Source organism: Dipodomys merriami, unplaced genomic scaffold, assembly GCF_024711535.1.
Source record: "Dipodomys merriami isolate MVZ:Mamm:240054 unplaced genomic scaffold, mDipMer1.0.p SCAF_21, whole genome shotgun sequence".
In the NCBI taxonomy this organism is placed as follows: Eukaryota; Metazoa; Chordata; class Mammalia; order Rodentia; family Heteromyidae; genus Dipodomys; species Dipodomys merriami.
In genome coordinates this window covers 28,139,213-28,162,974 of record NW_027203493.1, presented here as the reverse complement: position 1 = coordinate 28,162,974, position 23,762 = coordinate 28,139,213, and the positions used below count along the sequence as shown (strand labels likewise).

Here is a 23,762-nt window from a genome sequence, read left to right as displayed (position 1 = left end):
AAGGCTAGTGGTCTACTACTTTAGAGAGAGCTTCACTTCTGGCTCTTTGGCAGTTAATTGGAGATAACAGTCGCATGGTCTTTCCTGCCTGGGCTGGATTTTTAACTGTGAACATAGTTTGTAGCCTCCTGAATAGCTAGGATTACAGGTATGTGCCACTGGTATCCAGTTTAGAGTTCTTTTTTTTTTTTGTTATCAAGTAGTTTTACAAATGGGTTACAATTTCGTGTCAGGTTATGAGTATAATGCTTCTTGGCCAATGTCAACTCTTCCTTTGTTCTTCCCTATTTTACTCCACTTGTCCCTACACTTACGTTGCATAGTTTATTTTGTACATAATGTACATAAAATATAATGACTATACTTGCTCAATCTTCCTGCCTCCATTTTTGCACCCCCATTTGTACATCCCCTAACATGCATTTCCACTTCCTGGTATTGTTTTTTTGTTAGTTTTTTATTGTTATTATAAAGGTAATATGCAGAAGGGTACAGTTACATAAGTCAAGTAATGAGTACCTTTCTTTTTGGACAATGTCACCCCTTCCCTCACTCTTGCTCCATTTTTCTCTCTCTTCCTCAACTATAAGTTGTATATAGCTCATTTTCAACATAGTGTTTAGTGAGTGTCACTGTTGCATTTAGGCACACATTGTCCTTCCATTTCTGTGCCCCATTTACTCTTCCAAAGACAGATGCACAAATAAACAAGACCAAAAGAAAAATAGCAACAAAGAAAAAATCTCCAACTTCTATTTCTTAGTGTTCATTTGATATTTTTTTATGATAAGAGGCACATAGGCATTGCACCTTTTGGTTCCTCCCCTAAGATTATCTATTCATTTCACATTGTGTGAATGCCTAGAGTCCTGTAAAATTGATCATGTCCTGGTATGTTTTAAATCTAGCTTCTGAATATGAGAGAAAACATATGCTGTTTGTCTCTCCAAGCTTGACTACCTTACTTAACATGATTTGCTCTATACTTATTCATTGCCCAGCAAATCACATCATATTATTCTTTTTTTATTTTTATTTTATTTTATTTTTTTGGGTCCGGTCGTGGGGCCCGAACTCTGGGCCTGGGCACTGTCCCTCAGCTCTTCAGCTCAAGGCTAGCGCTCTACCACTTGAGCCACAGAGCTTTTTTCTTTTTGCTTATGTGGTGCTGAGGAATCGAACTCAGGGCCTCAGGCATGCAAGGCAAGCGCTCTACCACTGAGCCACCTTCCCAGCCCTATTCTTTTTTTTAGCTTTACATCAACTTTATTCTCAGAGCCAACCTGTGGGAGTTAACAAACCTCCACATTGCCACTTGTTTTAGGAATCATATTCCCTCTTACACGCACCAAAAATCTCATATTCAGCTATGAGTTCTGGGTTGCAAAAGAAGATTTACTCTTTGTACCTGATTGCAAGGCTTTGTTGCAAATTAAATTAACACACACACACACACACACACACACACACACACACACACACACACACGTGCTCAGAAATGGTCTAATATTGTGGGATGGGAAACTGTGAACAAAAGTCAAGAAGCAGAAACTTAACTGTTCTACAACTCCCCTTACTGCTCATGTCTCACACAATGGGGGAATTTTAGACCACAAGAAGGACCTCAATCCTCAATTCCCTTTATGGTATTAACCCCTTATGACAAGGTACTAGTCAAAGTGAAGTGAGCAGAATTGCTGTAATGAGCACTTAGATTGCTCTGTTCCTTCTCTTCCTCTAGTCTCGGATACTCATGTCACTGGGAGCCATCTGGGATCATGGGGATGAACACATATCCCTAGGAAGATAAGAATAGAGTTGTGTTGTTGGGTGCTCTGGAATATTTAGTCCAATTCTAATAATTGTTCTCTGTGGTGTAACTATATGTGAAAAAAGTTGTCTTTTTATACGATCAAATATTCTAAACTTAAGTAACCTATAAATGCAAGAATACTTCTAATACCTTTGCCATATCCTTTTCTTGCTAATTTTCGTGTGCTACTATTCACAAGATGTGGCTATACGTAAGAAGCATAAAATCAAAGTTCAAAACCTGTGATATGAGATACATTGAGAAACCGATGCAAACATATTGAGATAGAGGAGCACACAAAACATTCAGAGTGAGGAGGCTATATGAAGAAACAGATTTTTGTACCCATTTGGCAACAAAACATCATGTGGCCTCTTCTCTACTTTTGTATCCATGAAGGAGATACTTATGCCTCACGAATGGGTTCACTTACACGCTATCTCCCAGTTACACTCAGTCAAAAGGAGGTATTCATAGATTTGGAGAGCAGGAGGAGAACAAGCAGAGACTTAACATTTCTTCCCTGTCTCCCCCTTGTAGTGTAAATGATCATTAGCCATGTTATTGTACCCATGGAGATAGCATCTATCTTGTAGACTTCTCTTACAACCACAGCTTCGACCCAACTACAGCTTCAGCCAGAATTTTGAAAATTCTTCTATCCCATCAGCTGTGCAAACCAAATGATGTTAAAACTTTCTGCTCTTACCCAATTATTCTCCTGGGTATTATTCGTTTATACCATTCCATGCATTTCTAAAAAAGTACCTACACTGATAAATTGTCCCTTGCTTGAACTCATTTTAATCATCTTGTTTAGACCATCTATTTGTTGCTGGATGTCTCACATATATAAAAGGAGAAAAACTTTCTGAAACAAGACAAATACACAACAGGATTATTAACAAGCACAAGCACTTTTTGGGGAAAACACACACATTATATGTATATATATACATATACATATATATATGCATATTATGTGTATATACACACATAAATATATACATTCAAATACGCACATATATGGTATATATATATATATATACCTGATATACATATATATATATATATATATATATATATATACCATCTCTTCCTAAATAAAGGAAAGCAGTAGATTTCCTCCCATTTCAGCATATTTGAATGGCTCTAATGAAGGGTAATACAGAAAAGCTCTGTTTTAGTTTCCATAAAGCCAAGAGTTAATCCTGCCAGTACTCAAATATGCCAGGGGGAGCCTCATACATCTTGTCTATTTCTTCTTGAGCTGGTTCCTAGAACACACTACCCTAATGTGAAATGATGTGGATTTAAACTAAGAGGAAAAAGACAAAGGTTACTGTAAAGAGAGATTGTTGATCACATCTTTCCTCTGTTCTTCACACTGGAAGTGGTCAGTGTTCTGTGCCCAAGTAAAGACAGTTGGGGGTTAAGAACCTCTGCAGGACACTTCTCTACCATGGAGAAGTCCATACAAGAGTGAACCCTGATGCTCAAATGATGTTTATCAAGATGATTGACAGCCCCGTGATTTCCTGTCCTGGGACCCCCTGGTAAATGAGTGTGGAGTCCGTTAGTTGTGTTCCTCAAAAAAAAAAATGTTTTCTGAACAGTTAATCTTATTCTGCTCCTATCTCTCAATATCTGCTCATCTTCACTCTAACCTTCATCTTTCCTGAAAATGATTGCTGCTTTGAAGCTTTTTCCTGCCAGGCAATCAGCAGTGCTAGCCAATGTGAAACTGTTATAAAGACCTTCTTTTGTAACTAAAAACAAAGCACAACTTTTGTTTATCTTTTAAGTTCTCCTTGGCTTTGTCTACCTTTTTCTTTTTCTTAGAAGTAACCCAAAGGCTGGGTGCCAATGGCTTACGCTTGTAATCCTAGCTACTCTGGAGGCTGAGATCTGAGGATCATGGTTCAAAGCCAGTCTGGGCATGAAAGTCTGTGAGATTCTTATCTCCAATTAACCACCAGAAAACCAGAAGTGGTGCTGTGGTTCAAGTGGGTAGAACACTTGCCTTGAGCTGAAGAGCTCAGCGACAGCACCCCTCGCCCGGAGTTCAAGCCACCGAAAAAAAAAAAAAAAGAACACAAGCTTTTTTCCATGTTTTTCCTCTAATTGATACTGAAATGTATGCAACAAATGGAAAGCCTTCCTAAATTTTACTTTCTAAAATCAACAACTTTTTCTTTAAAATAACTTATTGAGTACTGTTATGATTTTGGTCAGTACATTTGAACAGTAACTTTAGTTCTATGTTTTACTTTCAGCTTAGAATAGCATTGGAAGATGATGCAAAGGATTTAGAATGCAGTAGGAAATTTGGAACTAAAAACAACTTAAATATAACTAAAGGACTAAGAATTCACATAAAAATGTAGGTAAGACTGTTAGGTGGAGTGACTCGTTCCTGTAATCCTAGTAATTTGGGAGGCAAATTAGGAACATTGAAGTTTAAAGCCAATGGAAAAATTAGTGATGTCATTTTTAAAAAGTTAGTGATATTTATTTCATTTCAACTGAGAGTTGGGCAGAGAGGCTTAATCTGGTCATCATAGCTATTAAGTAAGCATAAGTTGGAGGATAATAATCCTGGATTCCAGGGAAACATTACAAGATTCTATCTAAAAAAAATAGCAAAGAAAAAAGGGCTGGATTGTAGCTCAAGTAGTAGAGTGCTTGCTTTCCTTGAGACTGCAAGCTTGAGAGATGGAACTGGAGTTCATAATGTTAAGGGAAGTCACCCAGGTTCAGAAGGAGCAAGGTCACATGTTTTATCTGATGTGTAAATTCTAGAACTAAAGGAACAACGTAAACACATAAACAATTATATATCTATTTCAATTTCTATCTCTTTCTATATATCTCACATGGCTGTAATTATGGGGGCTGTTTGAGGAGCTGGGAACAATACTGGAATGCATTGGCCTGTGAATGAAGAAAATAAAATGAAGCTCACTGAAAGTTGTTGAATAATAATGAGTAGTGATTATGGGGAAAGTGAGAGTAAAGGATGGTGTCAATTTGATTAAAGTGCGAAAAACCAAGGTGAAAATCACTTTGAAAAGTTAAGATACATTAAAATAAATGAATGGAAGGAATGCATGGTCGGTCCTGTCCAGAAGTTGATGGCAGTGCCACCTGGGCAGGGCTCTAAGGGAGGCAGGCTGCCTGTGCCTTCCCTTACAGTTCGCCAGTATCCTTGTACAAATATTTTATATTTCTACTTTATTTTATTATCGTAAAACCAACTACAATCTCCCCACCCCAGGAAAAAAGATGGGTATGGGGAACTGTTGCAGGTCAGATCATCAAGTTCTAACCAAAGGAACTTGCTCCCCTGACAAAGGTGCTCTAATCCCATGGTTGTCCTTAGGAGAGCTGCTGTGACAATCATCAGGCTGTTTTTTATTTAAAAACAAATTAATTTGACTTAAAAGCTGAGTCATAACCTGAACCTTGGAGTTCAGGGATGGATTGCTTTGGTTTGTATACTGTTTTCCCCCAAAGGCTCCTGTGATTACAGGTTTGAGCCACAAGGTGGCAATATGAGGAATGCCTTTGGTAACTTCAAAGGTTGGCTCTGATGGAAAATCTTTAGGTCACAGGGAGCATGCTCTCAGACACATAAAAAAAAATCAGAGATAACTATGGTGTATATCAGATGAGTCTAACAGACACTTATCAAACATTTCTTCCAGTAACTGTCCCATATGCATTTTTATTTATTTATTTGTACGTCTTTTTATTAAATATATTTTTATTGTAAAGATCATACGTATTTTTATCAGCACATGAAACAGTCACTAGAACAGACTGTAGAACAGTCTGAAAAACAAGTCCTACCCTTTCTTAAAAACTCAAAATCATACCATGTATCTTTTCTGACTACAATGGAGTAAAACCAGAAATCAATGGGAAAAACTATAAATCATAAAAATATATATCATCTGAACAACATGATACTTAAGAAACAACAAGTCAGGTGCTGGTGGTTCAGGCCTAGCAACTCCGATGTTAAGATCTGAGTATCCTGGTTCAAAGCCAGCTTGGGCAGGAAAGTGTGTGAGACTTTTTTAATCTCCAATTATCCACCAGAAAAATCAGGAGTGAAGCTGTGATTCAAAGTGATAGAATGCTAGCTCCAGATCCTGAGTTCAAGCCACACCATTGACAAAACAACAACAGAAAGGGAAACCAAAAATCCAGAACACTAGGAAATCAAAAATTATATTAAAAATGTCTTGAAGCAAAAGAAAATGGGAACAAATATGTTAAAGAATGACATTTTAACATAGTCAATAATTTGGGAAAGGAATACTACAAACATGTCTATACCACTAGTTTTGATAATTGTGACAAGATGATCAGTTCCCAAAACAAATTTACCAAAATGTTTTCAGCCTTCTCTGAAGGAGGGGTTCCCAATGGTAAGACACTTCTAGAGACACTGTAGTTAGTGTATGTCTAACTGTGTATGTCTAACTGTACTCAGAAGGGTGATTATTATCTTAATTGCTTTAGGATCAGGTAAATAATAGACTAAGATTATGAGGAACATCCAGAATGATTAGAGAGGTTGATTCTCAAAGCCAGATGTCTCTGATCAAACCAGAGGCTCTCAAATGCTATACAATGCTGTTCTTGTGAATTCTGAGCTGAGAAACATCAATGACTCCAGAAACTATTTGAGTGCTTCTTTAATCATCTTCAGCACTTAACTAACTACTATTACAACCTTATTTTATAGATAAACTGAAGCACAAATAGATTGAGGAATATCCTCCAGGAACATGAGTGTGTGTCCTTGACCTCTATCAGATTTGCAGCCCATTGCCAAGATTCCATGTCAATTGCACATGGACAAGGGAGAAGACCACAAGAAACATTCAAGATAAAGTCAAAAGGAAATATCAGTTGTTATTTTCTCAAATTGTAATAAGCCAATATTTGAAACAATAACTGAGAAATGAAGTAATGAGATAAGATAACAGGAAGTACATACAGGAGGTGGCTGGCATAAGCTACTGAAAAATGAGTTATTTTTGGAGTCACAAAAAAAAAAAAACACCAAAAACTGTTTGTCACTCCATAATGCAGAGGATTCAAATGGGCCAGGGACAAAGTGGACACAAGAAGTGTCCTACTTTAGAGTTGCAGAGTTAGCATTTGGCATTTGTCTCTGCTATCTTAGTCCTAAATCCCTATCTGACTTGAATGAGGACATGGGGAAAAACCATACATTTTTTTTGCATCTCTCAGGGAAAGTTGGTCTTTTTATTCATAGCATTTGTATTGATGTATGTCTATTTTTTGTCTATTTCATTGGGCACAAAGATCTGCCCTATCTAGGAATGTCTGGTTTTGGTTTTGTTCACTATTGTACCCACATTTCTACCATGAGTCCATCTGAGCCTTTGAGGACAAGAGATTTCCATTAGATCATATGATCAAGAACAGGCCCAGTACTAGTCTTGGTTTCTTAGATCCCTGTCCACTGTTACCTCATTTTCATAACTCTAAGCTTCCTTGTGCGTGAGGCCTTCCAGAGAAAAACCTTCATGGGAGCACAGAATCTGAGATACCATCAGAGGCTAAGGATACAGCTGGGTTCCCACTTTTCATTTTCCTCTTTCATTTCATGGTGAGTCCGAGAGCTTGAAATCACCAAAAAGATGCTATTTTTAGCTTCATGTTAGAAAACAGCATATGACTAGATACTGGCCAAAGGGAGATGAGTAGAGATGATAAAATCACCCCCTGAGTCATGAGGTCAATAGAAGGGCACAGACTCCCCTTCCCTGCCCCATTTCCAAGGTGGGAATGTTGATGTGAGGAGGAGCTGTGTAGGGTCATGAGAATGAGGGCCCTACTCTGCAGATGTGTCAAGCTCCGATATTTCTCTCTTCTACCAGGCAGTGCACCTCTTTATAGCATCAAGTTCCTCTAAATAGCTCCTCTTAATAGCTTCAAATATTATTAATCTCAAACTTATAGAGGCCTGGCCACTCCCATCTTTTAAAATCTTCCATTGTAAAGGCATTTGAGACGATGGTCAGAGATCATTCTACAAAGTGACACTATGTAGGGAGGTACAAACAAACTTGGGGAAAATTAAAAATGAGAAGCTTGTTCAGTGACATTGAAATGCAAACTATGAGGAGCCTGCAGGCTTTGCTCAGTTTCTGCCCGCATCTCATGCCTCCTTCCTGTATGCTACTGCTTTTGAGAAGAGACATCACCATGGCTCCTATTTGAATTCCTAGTTGAATTCTGGCTCTGAGATATATGTAGAGGAAGCCACATGTTAACAAAGGATAGCAAGACAGGAGAGTACTTTGGTGGGATTTTCTTTTTAGTTTACTCTGACTCTATCTGTTAGGGTGTATGTGACAGTGAAAATGTTACTCTATCTAGATGGCTATTTCCTGAATCACAGCTACAACTACAGCCTATTCAGAGTTTTCCTAACATCTCCCTTTACCTTAAGCATTGACAATGGTAACAACTCTCCTCTATGATATGCCTTTGGGGTCTTCTCTATGCTTCTCTATCCCTCTTTACACCTTTGTAAAGAATCTGCATTGGACCCTGTTCAATTATTCTTTTAGAGTATGCTCTGTGTTTTCCACAGGGGAAATTATAGATACTAGGCCTATATGGGGGGGGGGGAGGCAGTAATGGAATTTCAGGAAATCTATAAAATAAAAAACTAAGAACATTAACAATTATTTTGGGAAGTAGACTTCACTAATCTCTTGTCTCTTCTAAACCAGGGCTAGAGAACACTAGCTGCATAATCAGATGGTTCAGTTGTTGTAGCTCAGTGTTGTGAGTACCAGGTTAGATGTAAGGAAAATAAAAACAAAAACCACAAACAGCCACGTGATGATTTCTTAGAAGCAAAGATGAGTCAGATGTGGAGATCTTAGGAAGGTGTGAGAGAGGAGATCATTTCATTAGCATACAAGTTCTTTTCTCCCATAAGTTCCGAGGATGCCCCCATCCTCCCATAGAAAATGACACCTGCTGGTTAGATTCTTATTAACTCCAGATAAGAAAGCAACATCTGCAGGATTCTTGCCAGCAAAGGACCAGAAAATTACCTTAAGGTCAAGGGCTCTTAGGAAAGACCTCCTACTTCAAAGGAGTGCTGAGTTGACTTTCCTTTGGATGGGGAGAAAAGGGAAAGCCTTACTGAATACTTTTTCATCTTAGATCAAATTTATCTTCCTTGAACCAGAGGTATGTACCTCATATGGTCAGAGAATTTGTAGGACTCTCAGCCCTAGGATTAGGAAGTTCTGCAACCAGCTTGATCTGACTAGAACACCCAGCTCCTTTATCAAAGGGTCCTCTCATCTGTTACTCCACTCAGATCTACTGTCAGGGAACATGGGGTGTCATCCTAGGTGACTTTAGAAATGAAAAAGTTGGAACAAACAAAGGTCTGGTTTATTAAGTTTTGTTTTCTGTGTCACACAAGCTCATCCCACAAATATTAAAAACAAATGTTTATTAAGTACTGCATTTGTGTGAGGTTATGATGTTCCAGGTTATGAGGATATGCGTGAATATGATTGGCTAAAACCCAGGATCTGCATTCATGGTAATGTATGCACATAGAAAACAAAACTCAATTAAATTGGGGAAATTCTAGTTCATTTTTATTGGATATCATTTTATTCAAATGTAGTGTCCTAGTTATAGTTTACATCCTGAATGACTTCCAAAGCCTCCTGTGCTAAAAAGCCCATATCCACTCCCTATGAGGATAGAGAGGTGGTAAAACGTTTAAGAGGTTCGGCCTAGTAGGTGGATTTTTAGGTCTTTGGGAACTGTCCTTAAAGAGGATTGTGTGACTTGGCGTCTTTTTATTCCTTTCTTATTTTCTAGGTATATAGTGAACTTTTCCTCTCCAAATGCTCACGCTCTGATGTAGTGACTCACCACAGGTCCAAACGAGAAACTGATCATTAATTGGAGCAATCAAAACTGAGAGTCAAACTTTGTTCTTTTAATTTAATTATTTTAACATTATTAAAAATTATTTTTAATTAATTTTAATTCTTTTAAAATTTTTACCTAGTTTTTAATTTATAAATGATTTCACAAGAAGTTTATAACTTAACATGTGTTTATGTGCAACGTATCTTTTTAAAATTTTTTTTGTTGTAAAGATACTATACAGAGGGTTACATGAGTACTTTTCCTATCAAGTGTTGTTACCCGCTCCTTTGTTTTTCCCCTAACATCCCTTCTGGCCTCACCTCCCCAACTTCCCCTCTCCCCCTCCCACGTCAACATTGTAAAGTTCGTTTTCAACATAGTATCTTCTACAACTTGTTGTTACAATGGGTCATCCTGTATCCTTATTTCCCTTCCCCTCTCCAAATTATAAAAATGTATATACAAGATGCAGGGCACTGACATCAAATACAGTGAAAACAGAGGTTATACTGTGGGGGAAGAACATTCAAAAGAAATAAAAAAATCACATAGTACATTATAAGTACATTAAAAAGAACAACAAGAAAGATAAAATCTCTTGTATCCCTAATTTGGGGTTCATTTCACTTAGCATCATCTTATATGGTCATATGTGCATAGATTTTTGGCTTTTTCTGCTTATCTTAGACATATACTAGTTATTACAAATAAGGGAAACCATGGGACCTATGTTTCTTTGGGCCTGGCTTACTACACTTAATATAATTTTTTCCAAGTCTTCCTATTTCCTAACAAATGGGGTGGTGTCATTCTTTCTGACAGAGGCATAGAATTCCATTTTATATATGTGTAGTGACCGCCTACTCGACCAGCGAGGAAAAACGACCACCACACCAGGAGTCTTCTCAGATCACTGCTTTATTGGAGAGCCTTTTAGTTGTAGGAGAGCTTGGGCGCGAGAGAGCGTGCACCCGAAACACAGCCGCTTATATAGGGAATTCGAACACGGGTCTTTTCTATTGTTGGTCGCCTGCCTTTTACCGTCACCAGGTGTCATGGGATTGGCTGGGGACACTACCGGGCTCACGCACGCGCACAGCCCAGGCGTCCCGCCAAGCACCGTCTGGAGTGGTAATCCTCAAAACTGCAAGGGAGTGGGCGGAGTCTCGCCTCGGCTCCCTACATATATGTTTATATATATGTATACATATCATATTTTCTTGATCCATTTATCTACTGAGGGGCATCTGGGTTGGTTCCATATCTTAGCTATGGTGAATAATGCTGCAACAAACATAGTTGTGCTGGTAGCTTTAATATGGCCTTGTGTGTGATGTTTTGGGTAAATGTCCAAAAGTGGGATTGCTCGGTCATAGGGGAGCTCTATGTGTAATCTTTTGAGGAACCTCCATACTTTTTTCCAAAGTGGTTGAACAAGTTTACACTCCACCAATGCAGTAGGATTCCCTTTTGGCCACATCCCCTCCAGCATCTGTCGTTATTAGAGTTCTTGATTATAGCCATTCTAACTGGGGTGAGGTGAAATCTCAATGTTGTTTTGATTTGCATTTCTTTTATGGCTAGAGAAGTTGAGCATTTCTTCATGTGTCTATTGGCCTTTCTTATTTCCTCTTCAGAGAAGTCTGTCTTTAAGTCTTTAACCCACTTATTTATTGGGCAGTTGTTTCTTTGAGGATTTGTTCTTGAGGGATTTAATTTTTTGAGTTCCAGGTATATTTTAGATATGAGACCCTTGTCTGTTGTATGGCTAGTGAAGACTTCTCCCAATCTGTGGGCTTTGTATTGATCTTCTAGCTATGTCTTTTGCCATGTAGAAGGTCTGCCGTTTCATGCAATCCCATTTGTCCTACCTTTCTTTGATTTGTTGTGTTTCTGGATCTTTATTAAGAAAATTTCAGCCTGTGCCAAGGAGCCATAGAATTTCTCCTATTCCTATTCCTGTGCCAAATTTCAGCCTGTGCCAAGGAACCATAGAGTTTCTCCTATTCCTTCCTGTAATGTTTTCAGAGACATACCACATTTTCTTGATCCATTGTAAGTCACCTGGGCTGTTTCCATAACTTGTCTGTTGTGCATAGTGTTATAAACAGTAGCATAGAAATAAACAGGAGTGTATAGGACCCTTTATTGTATCCTATCTTAAACTCTTCCAGATAAATGCTTAAAAGTTAAAACCTATTTCTATATTAATCAGTTATTTTGCCCCAGTGATTAGAAACTGACTGACCGGGTTGTTTCCTGGGGTATTTCCACTTTTGCTCTCTCTTTGCAGCCAGGTTGCCTTAAGGAAGTGCCAGTCCTAGGTAGCTCTGCCCTATCTCCAGCAGGTCCATCTCTATCTGGCTAAGGATGACATCTGAGAATGTAAAAGGGAAGGTTTACAAACTGGCCAAGAAAACCCTGACTCCCTCACAAATCTGTGTGATCCAGAGGGACTCATATAGCATTTCACAAGTAGGTTTTGTGACAAGCAATAGATCCTTGAGAATACTCAATTCCAAAGGCTTTGCTCCTGATCTTCCTGGAGCTCTCTATCATTTAATCAAAAAAGCAATTGCTGAACTGAAAGCATCTTGAAAGAAACAGAAGGGATAAAGATGTTAAATTCTGTCTGATTCTGGTAGAGAGCTAAATTCACTGAATGGATCAATATAATAAGACTAAGCATGCCCTCCCCCCAAACTGGAAATATGAATCCTCCAGAGTCTCTGTCCTACTGGTATAAATCTGACTATACTTAAGCAACAAAAATCATTGTTTTAATTTTTTTTTTTTTTGGTCCAGTCGTGGGGCCTGAACTCTGGGCCTGGGCGCTTTCCCTCAGCTCTTCAGCTCAAGGCTAGTGCTCTACCACTTGAGCCACAGCGCCACTTCTGGCTTTTTTCTTTTTGCTTATGTGGTGCTGAGGAATCGAACCCAGGGCCTCATGCATGCAAGGCAAGCACTCTACTACTGAGCCACCTTCCCAGCCCTGTTTTAATTTTTTAATGGTACCAATTAGAAATTGGTACCAAAAAGAGGAGTAATTGGAGTATGTGTTTACCTGATGATATTGAGGAGGCTTTGGAGTTTGTTTATAGAAGGAATCTGGAGGAATCACATAGAGAAAACCTAGAATGTTATACCCACATTTCAGGGGTAATTCTGGTGAAGATGCAGATGATATGAATGCTGGTAGGAATGTGAACTATGAAGGCCATGCTGATAAGGTTCCAGATATACTGAGAACCCCTTTGGGAATTGGACTAGAGGCCAACTTTTTATAATGGAGCAAACAATTTGGCTACATTTTGTCATAGGGCCTTGAAATCCCAGACCCGAGGCCTGGGATTCCACATATCTTGTTCAGCAACACACCTGATGGAACAGATAAAGAGCTGATCTTGGTGAAGGGTGAGAGTAAAGATTTGTCACACAGCATGACAGCTGCAGGAAGTGGCAAAATAAGGACTTCAACCATCTTCAGCCAAAACTTTGGAGTATAGAAATGAGCTTTACATTAAATAGATAAAGCTTTTGGCAGTAGTTTAAAGGAATGCATAATAATTAAACAGTCCTGGTTGGTCATTATTTTAGTCCTTCTTTGGGATGGGTTCTAGAGAAGTCATGACTTCAGTCATTACTTGAGAGGAACAAGCTAGTGGAGATAAAGAAATATTGTTGCCTGGCAACAGTATCTTAACAAAGCCCTGTTGTTTATTTCCTTGGGGGCAGGTTCTGCTAATCCTCCTTGTGAAGTTGTCACTGTCTTTTCTGGTTCCAAAGCAATGGCTTAGAACAAAGATACAAAACAATGGAGGCAAAGATGACATGATGTTCTGCTTTTAGCTAATTCATAGGCTCAAGTAGAGTCAGTGCTTTTCAGCTAAAGCAACTTCTAAGTGCCCGCTATACCTGATATTTTATGAGAGGTTACACCTAACGATGATGAACTAGCTTAGCTGATGGAGGAAATTTCAAGGCAGCCAGTGCAGCCCAGGTATAACAGAATCATGGGTTTAATGTACAATGAGATCCAAAAACAAGAGGGGGCAGAGCTGAAAGACATTTTGCAGTTTTGACAGAAAAAGGAACATATAAATTTCAGCCAAGGAAGATGGTGTTATTAGCATTGGCAAAAAGAAGCTAAATGTTCTGCACTGGGACATTAAGAGTTGATATCCTCAGGGAATCTCAGAAATCAACAAAGCCACCCTACTCATCATAGACCCAAATGTGTTTCAAACTCTTTTCAGGAAAGAATCTATTCAGGAAAGTACTTGGGGGCACACTGATCACTCAAGATCACCTAAAGAATAGTTTCTCCAGGATGATTTCCCTCTGTTTGGCCAAAAGGGCACTCATAGACTACTGTAACCATGTTACAAGTGAGCCCATGTAGAGAGCTCTTGCTGACAGCGGACCTTGGTCTTTTTGCAGACACATATTATGCTGAGGTCATCATGGCTTCTAGTGAGATTTCAAAGGAAAGACTAGAGGCAAAGTGTGTATTTGGTCAGAGTTTCTATAAGCAATCCCCGGTGTGTTAATCCATGTAAATATGGGAATACCCCAAAGCTAAATGGAAACCCCATGAAGATAGAGATGCTGACAAAGCCAGAATAAAGCCTGGGAAAGCTTTCCTACAAGTAGTCTGCAAAGCCAGGTCAAGAGAGTGGGGCTAACGCAAGCATGGTTGAGGGTGTGGAACGGTCTAAGCCTTGGATGGGCACATTCCACCACCCTGTACCTTGGATAATGGGAACAGAGCTGTAGCATTTAATATTTGCACATCTGGGTTTCTCTACAGCTTTTGGACAATCTCTCCTCTCTCCTCTCCAAATTCCTCTCTTTTAGAATGGGAATTCATTCCTGGTCCCTGTGCTTGTCCCACCACGGTATCTTAGAAGGATGAAACTTTCTTTTTTGTATTTTCACAAGGACTCACAGCATAATTGCCTTGAATCTCACAGATGACTTTGACCTTTGACTTTTGAGTAATAATCAAACAGGATTTTGAGGACTCTTGGAAACAGAATAAAGGGATTCTGCATTGTGAGGTGGTCATGAACCTTTGGTGTCAGGGACAGAATTGTGCAATCTTGATGCTGAATGTCTTCCATAAGCCCATATACTAAAGTCTTTATCCCTAAAGCTCTGCTATCAAGAGGAGGTAGAACCTTTAAGAGGGGAGGCATAGAGGGAGGCTCATTTGTTTGGGGGGGGGCTGCCATTGAAGAGGATTATGGATTCTGTCATCTCAGGTGAGGTTTTTTTTGTTTTTCTTCTGAGTACACCCTTGTTATAAAGCCTTGTCATAAGTCCTAAGCAACTAGCCCACCAATCATGGACTAGAAATTTCTAAAATTTCAGCCAATGTAAATCTCATTTTTATAAGTTGGTGATCTCTACTATTTATGTTATAATGATGAAAATCTGGCGAATACAATCAGCAAACCTTCAGCTATGAAAGAAATGCTATCATTGTCCTTTCTTTTCCTGAAGCTTACTGTGTTATGCTACTCATATCTCTTTCAGTCTATTGGCTTCTTTCCAAAACTTATAGATGCCTCAATTGTGTAAAATAGACTTTTGAGACCATGCTACAAATGAGAAAACTGAGCATCAGAATGAACTAGACTACACACTCCTCAAGTACACAGCAGTGCACATAACTTTAGGATCATCCCTTCTACTGTCCACCGTATTTCCTTCCTGTGACTCCTTCCCTGCTGGATGCTTTCGTTTGTGTGATCCCTCTGTTTTCAGAAAAATAAATGTGTTTTCAATGTTGTCTGAGGCTATAGATATATGAGGTGTTAGGACCAGGTCTATAGTTAACCAATTCTGAGTGACAGAAGCAACCAGACTACTGCTTTGACTGACTCTGGTGGACACAGAGTCTCTTACTGTTGCTGTAAAGTGATGTCCATGTGCCTGTACTGTCCTCCATCTATTGCCCTTATTGCTGGGCATTTGCCTTTCTCTGATTACCTTCTGCATTTTTCTCATTAACATCTTACTTTGTCTCAGCATAACTATACTATAATTATTTTTCTTTCTTTCTTCATTCTTGTGTGTCATTCTTCTCTCTCTCTTTCCCCACTCCTAGACTATCACAACATCTTAAACAAATGGAAACGATTGTTTGGGCCAGTCTCATTAGGGAAGGTTCTCAAAAAGGTCTGAAATCATGGGGACAGCTGGAGGAGGACTTGACAAGGAGCCAGACCTGAAGCCATCATGTCAAGCACTTACCTGAAATTGCTCTCAGATACAGGTTGTATATCCAGTCACCTTCAACTTAAAAAGCATTATGGAAGACCTATTATATGCCAAGTTCTGGGAGGGAAACAGTCTGTAGACATAAAGGCAGCAAGCATCTACTTCTGTGCTGATGGGGTGTGGAATAATAGGAGGGAGACAAAAAAGAAGTGGAAATTTTTTTAAAAGGTTGGTTGATGCTTGGGGCCATGCTTTCTCTGAAAGAACAAATACTTGGACTTGAGCCATGAGTGTTTATCACATCTAGAGGTTTATGAAAAAGGGATGTCAATAAGTCTGATGTCCATAAATATCTATGTACACATTGTGAAGCTCATCACAATAAAGTTCTGAAACATTCTACATTTCTGTGTGTGTTCTACGGCATGTCCTGAATAGACATATTGGCTTGTCTGACCTCTCTAACTTTAGTAGAACTCTCTAATGAATATTCCACTAAGCTACACTTCTAGCTCTATGAATATTCCCTGGTTGCCAGGGAAACAAGCAGAAATATCAGGGCCCATGAAATGATCAGCTTTATCCATAAAATGATAACCTTTTCTGAGCTCTGGGCTCCAACGCCTTCCTGGAAACTCCTGTTTCCTTGCAGTGTATCTTACTTTTATTTTAATATATTTTCTCTATCATTGTCATCATGCCTCATGTCTTGCTTGAATTCATCCCATGTAAGACGAAAGAACTGAGGCTTAGCTTCATGGGTAGCATATTATAATTTTTAGCTTTCTGGTAATCTAGTTTAGTGTGTGACTTGGATTATATAAACTGGAAAGGTTTCCTTCTCCTCTGGTTTGAACCAATGGGAATTAAATTATACGCTATCTCCATGCTTCATGCACTGTGCTTTAACCTAATTTTCTCCTTCCTCGAGTCTTACCTCTTCATGTCTCCTGCTTCTGACTCAAATGCACTGAAAGGCGAATGTGACTCCTCTACTTCCATAGGAGGTAGAATCTTCTCTGCTTTCCTCTCCCCCTGCCCAGCAGACAGAACTGGATCCGGCTCACCCAATCTGAATGCTATACCTATGGATACCACAGAGCCATACCATAGGTCTGCTGTGTTCCGGTGCCTGTCCACCTACTAGGGTGGATGGGACTTGGCTGCATTGGGCTTGAACTAATGCCCCTCCTTTCTCCTGCAGGGACCTGGTTGCAACACCACCTGTCCCAGCATCCTAGCTTCAGGCTGGGCCAGTGGAAGGTTGCTCAGACTACTGTTGGACCACTAGATCAGTCTACACAGCCTGGATGTCCTTTCCATCCCATCACACCCACAGCTCTTCACCCTATTTGGAATGCCAGGAGATCCCAAAGTTCTGCTTGCTCAACCTTTTGGGTTTCTCCTCTCTTATCCTGACATCATGGAGCCACCTGGGTAAAATTCTTCCTGGCCAGATGATCAGCTCTGTGCCTGAGAACATTGCTCCACTGATAGGAGCTCCAACTTTCTCAGAGTCTCATCTGTTGCAAAGCAGCAGGTTATCTGCAACCCAGAGAATGTTCTAGGCATTTGCTGGTCCTATAATCCTGCCTGTTGCTGGCTAATAGGCAGAGTGACTAAGGGGAGCTAACATAGTAACACCCAGCTAGGAAACTGAGGCTAGATTAAAAATTCCTTACCTAGAGATGGGAGGGAGAAACTGGGGGAAAAGTGATGGAAGAGGTGACATTGTATGGAACACCTTAATAATAACAATAAAATTATACTGAAAAATCCCTGCCCACTGCTCTTTCTCTTGAAGGCATAGTCTGTGTACTCTTCAGGGCATCCAGGCCCAGCTCTGTGTGCTAAGGGATGGAGCTGGGAGAAAGTTGGAATAGAATCAAGGCTATTCCTATCTATTTGCATGAGAAAGACGGAGATGAATCCACTCAATTTGGAAAGCCTTGAAAAAGGCAATGACTATTTTCTCTCTCAATACTTTCTTTCTCCAGAAATTGAGTTTCAGGTCAAGGCTGACACATGCCAAGAGCCAGAGCTAAGACTCCTGGTACAAGTGTCAGGTCTTTGTCCCTGAAAACAGGTACTCAAAAGCTTAGGAACTCTTAGGAGAACCTGAGACATGGTTATGGACGACATGTTTCCAGAAGGCTGCTGTATTTGTTACCCCAGAAGTCTGTCCCTATAAGATATTGAGGAGAGACCTTATTTCAAAAGAGAATCTTCTCCAAATCATGGATTGAAACTTCTTACTATAGCCAAGATATGGAATGAGCCTACATGGTCCTCAGTGGACCAATGGATCCAGAAAATGTGGTATATATACACAGTGAAAGTCTGCTCATCCATCAGAAAGAATGACCTCATATCATTTGAAAGGAAATGGAAAGACTTGGAAAATTATATTAAGTGAAGTAAGCCAGAGAAACATAGGTTGTATGGTTTTTCTCATTTGTAGTAGGTAGTTAGAATGTGCCTATAAATCCACAAGTTAACACACCAAATTGTTACACACACACATACACACACACACACACACACACACACACACACACACACACACACACACATACTGGGACAGGGTAAATTATACAGATCTCTAGGCATTCATACACACTAAGACCAAAGGCTGATACTATTAGAAGAGCACAAAGTCACAATACCTATGTGTATCTGATCATATAAAATAATATTGATCGAAATGAGCTCCAGGAAATAGATTTGTTGCTTTTTTTCTTTTCCTTCTGTCTTATTTTTGTTTATCTGTCTTTGGGAGGTAAAGAGGGGCACAAACATGGTGAATAAATGCAGCAGTGGTACTCCTTAGACAATATGAGCTTACAACTTGTGGGTAGGGATGGAAGGAAAAAACTGGGAGAAAGCAAGAGAAGGGGTAACATTGTTCAAAAAATATTGTTCAAAAAAATCTGACTTATATCATTGTAACACCTTTACAATAACAATAAAAATGAATAAAAATCATCTTAACTAAGGAAATGAACAATTTGTATATTAGAAACTATAAAATATTACCTAAAGGAAAAAAAAGACATCTCATGTCAATAGGTTAGGGAGCTTACTGTCAAGATGTATCTACAACTCAAATCTTTTAGAGATTAAGTGTAATCTCTACCAAAATTCCAGTCATTTTTTAAGTTTAGAAAGTGCATCCATTCCATTCATGTGGAAACCCAAGTGGCCCGGACTATAAAAAACAAGTTTGAAAGATAGCTACTCTGTAAAACTCACACTCATTTCCTGATTTCAAAATACATTACAGGAAGTGGTGCTATGACTCAAAGTGGTAGAGCACTAGCCTTGAGCAAAATAGCTCAGGAACAGCACCCAGGCCCTGAGTTCAAACCCCACAACCAAAAAAATAGCCCACTGAACCCCCCCAAACAAATATGCATATATATATATATTACAAAGTTATATAGTTATCAAAACAATGGCATACTGGCAATAGAAAAGAACTGAATTAAATTGTATATATATACATATATACATATATATATACATATATATGCACACACACACACACACACACACACACACACACACACACACACACACAACAAGGATGCCAAGGCTCCTCAGTGCAATAGGACAGTCTCTCCAACAAATGATAGTGAGGAAATCAGATAATTATAAAACAATACAAACCAATAAAGTTTGCCATAAATCTTATATTTCATAAAAATGACTTAAAATACCTACCCCAAACATCTAACATTTTGAAATTCCTAAGTAAAAGAAATCCTTTATAACTTTATACTTGGCAATGATTTCTGTATGGAAAGTACAAGGCACAATCAAATACTAAGAAATAGAGATTGCATGATACTTTTTAAAATCAGGCTGTGAAATGGGAAAATAAATTTCAAGTCATATATCTGGTAAGAGAGTTATATCCAGAATATGTAGAGATCCTAAAACTCTATAATAAGAAAGATTTAATCCCTCACCAAAAAACCCAATGAACCCTATTAAAATGGGCGAAAATGCTTATGAAAAAAATGGTTAACATCACTAATAAACAAAGAAATGCAAATCAAATCATAGTAGGCTATATAGCCTCACAGCCATTGGAATGGTTGTCACTTGAACAATAAACCACCTAAACAACAAGGAAAAAATATAAAATATATCTTAAGGAGGACTGTTAGTGGGATTTATAGGAAGATCAATCATCATGGAATATAGTAAGATGATTCCTCAAAACATTTTTTTTTTTGTCGGTCATGGGTCCTGAACTCTGGGCTTGGGCATTGGCCCTCAGCTCTTCAGCTCAAGGCTAGCACTCTACCACTTGAGCCATAGTGCCACTTCCAGTCTTTCTGCTTATATGGTGCCAAGGAATCGAACCCAGGGCCTCATGCATGCAAGGCAAGCACTCTTCCACTAAGCCACCTTCCTAGCCTTCCTCAAAACATTTTAAATGCCATTTTCACATGATTCAGCAATCTCATTTCCATATACATATCCAAAATATTCTAAAATAGGGTCTTAAGAGGTACTAATATCCTTATGTTTTTCATAGCATCATTGTTTACAACAGCCAAGAAGTGGAAGCAAACCGAGGTCCATTGACAGATGAGTAATCTGTCCATCAATGGCTCTAGACTAAAGATAGCTCTGGGATGAGGTGAGCAGGTCTCTATCCACTTAGCAGTATAGTGTACTTTGGAGTCTGCTGGTCACAGGGGTGTGTGCCAGTCACATAGACAAGCTTCCAGCATCCTCTCTTCTGCCAAGGACATAGCTAGGGTCTGGCTTGGTCCCAATCAGAGAGAGGAAATTTAGCTGGAGCCTCTTTCAGCTTCTAGTGCTCAGGTTGGTGCCACATGTGGATTGAGGGTAGGGGCCAGTCAAGGATCAGTTGTCTATCCCAGGGCTGATTCACTGGTATATTAATTTTAGTAGTCTATACAAAGAGAATTACCCGGGTTCTAGTGGCTCACACCTGTAATCCTAGTTACTAAGGTGGCTGAGATCTGAGGATCATGGTTCAAAGCCAGGCCTAGGAAGGAAACTCCATGAGACTCTTATCTCCAATAAACCACCAGAAAACCAGAAGTGGTGCTGTGGCTCAAGTGGTACAGTGCTAGCCTCGAGCTAAAGAGCTGAGGGACAGTGTCCAGACCCAGAGTTCAAGTCCCACGACTGTCAAAATAAAAGAGAGAATTAAAAGCAATGAGCCAGGCAGTTTCCTACTTGCTCCACAAGTCCCCAAGTTTCTGTCTCCAGAGTGAGAGGTCTCCCAAAAACTGTCAGAGAGTGTGGGAAGAAAGCAGAGCACTGAATTCTACTTTGATGGGAGCAGACTCTAATTTTTAGAAATATAGGTATCATAGGTACAGTTTGTTTATTGTAGGACTGGTGGGATTAAACTTAGATTCTTTTTTTCATTTTTATGTCTATATATATAAGATGTATCATGTTAGCCATTTTTTAAAATGTACAATTCAGTGGCATTACAATTCACATTCTGTTGGCTATTGTGCACAACACTGCTGAGAATATGAATATGTACATATCTGAGTCCTGAGTTCAACTATTTTAGATGTAAACTCTGGAAATAAAGTTGATGGTCCATATGGTAATTCCATCTCTATTTTTTCATTATCTTTAAGTAATAGTTACCATTTCACAAAGCAGTTTATGAATACAATGCATCTTGATCGATGTTACCCCTTTTGACATTTTGACTTAGACTCTTAAGTGCATTGGGCAATAATGCTATTGTTAGGTTTTTAAAAAGAGGTAGCCGAGTTAGAACAGCACCAGCACTCACGTGGTATTCAGGTAAGGGGTAGGTTTATTCAGTAGACCTGCTGGGACCAGGCAAGGTTGGCACTCCACGTGGCTGGGAAAGGCCTGGGAATGAGAGAGAGCTGGGAAGAGAGGAAAGAGAGAGAAAAGAGCCAGAAAAGAGCAGAGAGAGGGGTAAGAACAGTAGCACTCACGTGGTATTCAGGTAAGGGCAGGCAAGGTTGGCACTCCACGTGGCTGGGAAAGAGAGAGAGCAAGAAAAGAACAGAGAATGAGCTAGAATAGAATAGAGAGAGCAAGAAAAGAGCAGCAAGAGCAAGAGAGCAAGAGCAAGAGCAAGAGAGCATCTGGGCCTGGGTTAGGCCTTATGTAGGGTCTGGGCGGGGAAAGGTGTGGCCACATCAAATTCAGATGTGACCTCAGCGGATGCAGATGTGACCTCTTCCAGGTGTCCCAGTTGCCTAGGTAACGCAGGTACTGGGTGGAGACTTTGCTGCGAGGAGGGTGGAGTCTGCTGGCCATCCAGGAGCTGACCTTACATTCCAGCCTTTTAATAATCATGAAATAGGGCGAGGATTCTCTCTGGCTACTTCCTGCTGACAAGGGGTGTCGACAATAGGGGTAAAAGGCTGGAATTTGGTCTCCTCCCAGAGAAGGCAGTGAGCAGCAGCTGTCCCTTGGTGGCGTGAGTCCTTAGATGAAATCTGGAGAAGTCTCATGAGCATTGAGGGGCTGGAAAAAAATACTAGAGAGCAGATAAATGGCAAGAGGAAGGACTTGGGGCTGAAAATGTTGGTAGAAATGTCCCTAGTTACTTCTGACATCTGGCGACTAGGTAGAGAAGTCAGGTAAGAAAGGCAAGAATATAAATTCCTGTTCAGTTAATAGGTAGACAGGTATAGACATTGGATGGGCAGGCTTCTTACTTCTACTGACCTCCCGGCTCAGGTTAATTTTGAAAGGGCAGGCAAAAAGTAGCTGATGTGACATCATCTCCTCTTACTCCTTTCCACGTTCCCTTGTTCCCCAGACTGGCTGAGTCTAGGTGCTCGTTGCTGGGATGGCTTGTCCCAGTTGGTATTCAAGATTTGAACTCAAGGCCTGGGCACTGTCCCTGAGCACTTCTGCTCAAGGCTAGCACTGGAACCACTTTGAGTTATAGTACCACTAGTATTCAAGGAGGTTTGAACTCAAGGCCTGGGCACTGTCCCTGAGCACTTCTGCTCAAGGCTAGCACTGAACCACTTTGAGATATAGTACCACTTGCAGAGTTTAGCTGGGAGATGGAGTCTTAGGGATTTTTCAGCCCGAGCTGGCTTTGAACTGAAATCTTTGCCACAAAAGCCCTTTATTATTTCCAATTAAGGCAACAAGGAGATCAAGTAGAATAAGTAGAGCTTACCTGGTTCTTATCAAGAATTGCCAACAAATATTCTGAAATGACAAAACTCATTAGATGTGATGAGAATTTTAGCACAGATATGCCCAGTATTTTAGAACCACGTAGTCAGTAGTAGAATACACAACACAAACAAAAAAGGCAAAACTTAAAACCTAAAATTTCGACAACGTTTAGACATCTTTGCTAACAAAGCATATCAGCTGGTTGGGCCTCCATTACCAGGGCCTGTGAAAAGAGCAACTTGTTAGCAAGGCACCTTAGAATAGATGGAGTAGTAAACTTAGTGGAAGGTTAAGGGTCAGATGGGGCCAAACCCTTAACCCACCACGTGGCCAAGATGGCGAATTTCTGAAAGAATGCAAAGAAAGCCTGAATAGATCAAGCCCACTGGCTAGCCTTTGAGAGGGAACCTAGAGGGGGGTCCCTGGGACCCAGCCTGCATCGCACTCTTCAGGGCACAAGCCAAAATGTAGAAAAGAGAAAGGGAGAGATAGGGAAAGTTGGATATGAATGCCAGAGAGAGAGCAAAGAGAGCCCGAAAGTAAACAGACTTCTGATCATTTACCATTGCAGTAGCAAAAACTGTAC

At 39.8% G+C, this 23,762-nt stretch overlaps 1 non-coding gene across 1 annotated transcript; it reads right to left on the bottom strand.

Moving 5' to 3' along the window:
- Window positions 1–1,328: 1,328 nt before the first annotated feature.
- Window positions 1,329–1,457, bottom strand: LOC138834266 (small nucleolar RNA SNORA40). The gene has a single exon (XR_011374036.1). It is a non-coding gene; the product is annotated as a small nucleolar RNA SNORA40 (small nucleolar RNA).
- Between the last annotated feature and the right edge of the window lie 22,305 nt (window positions 1,458–23,762).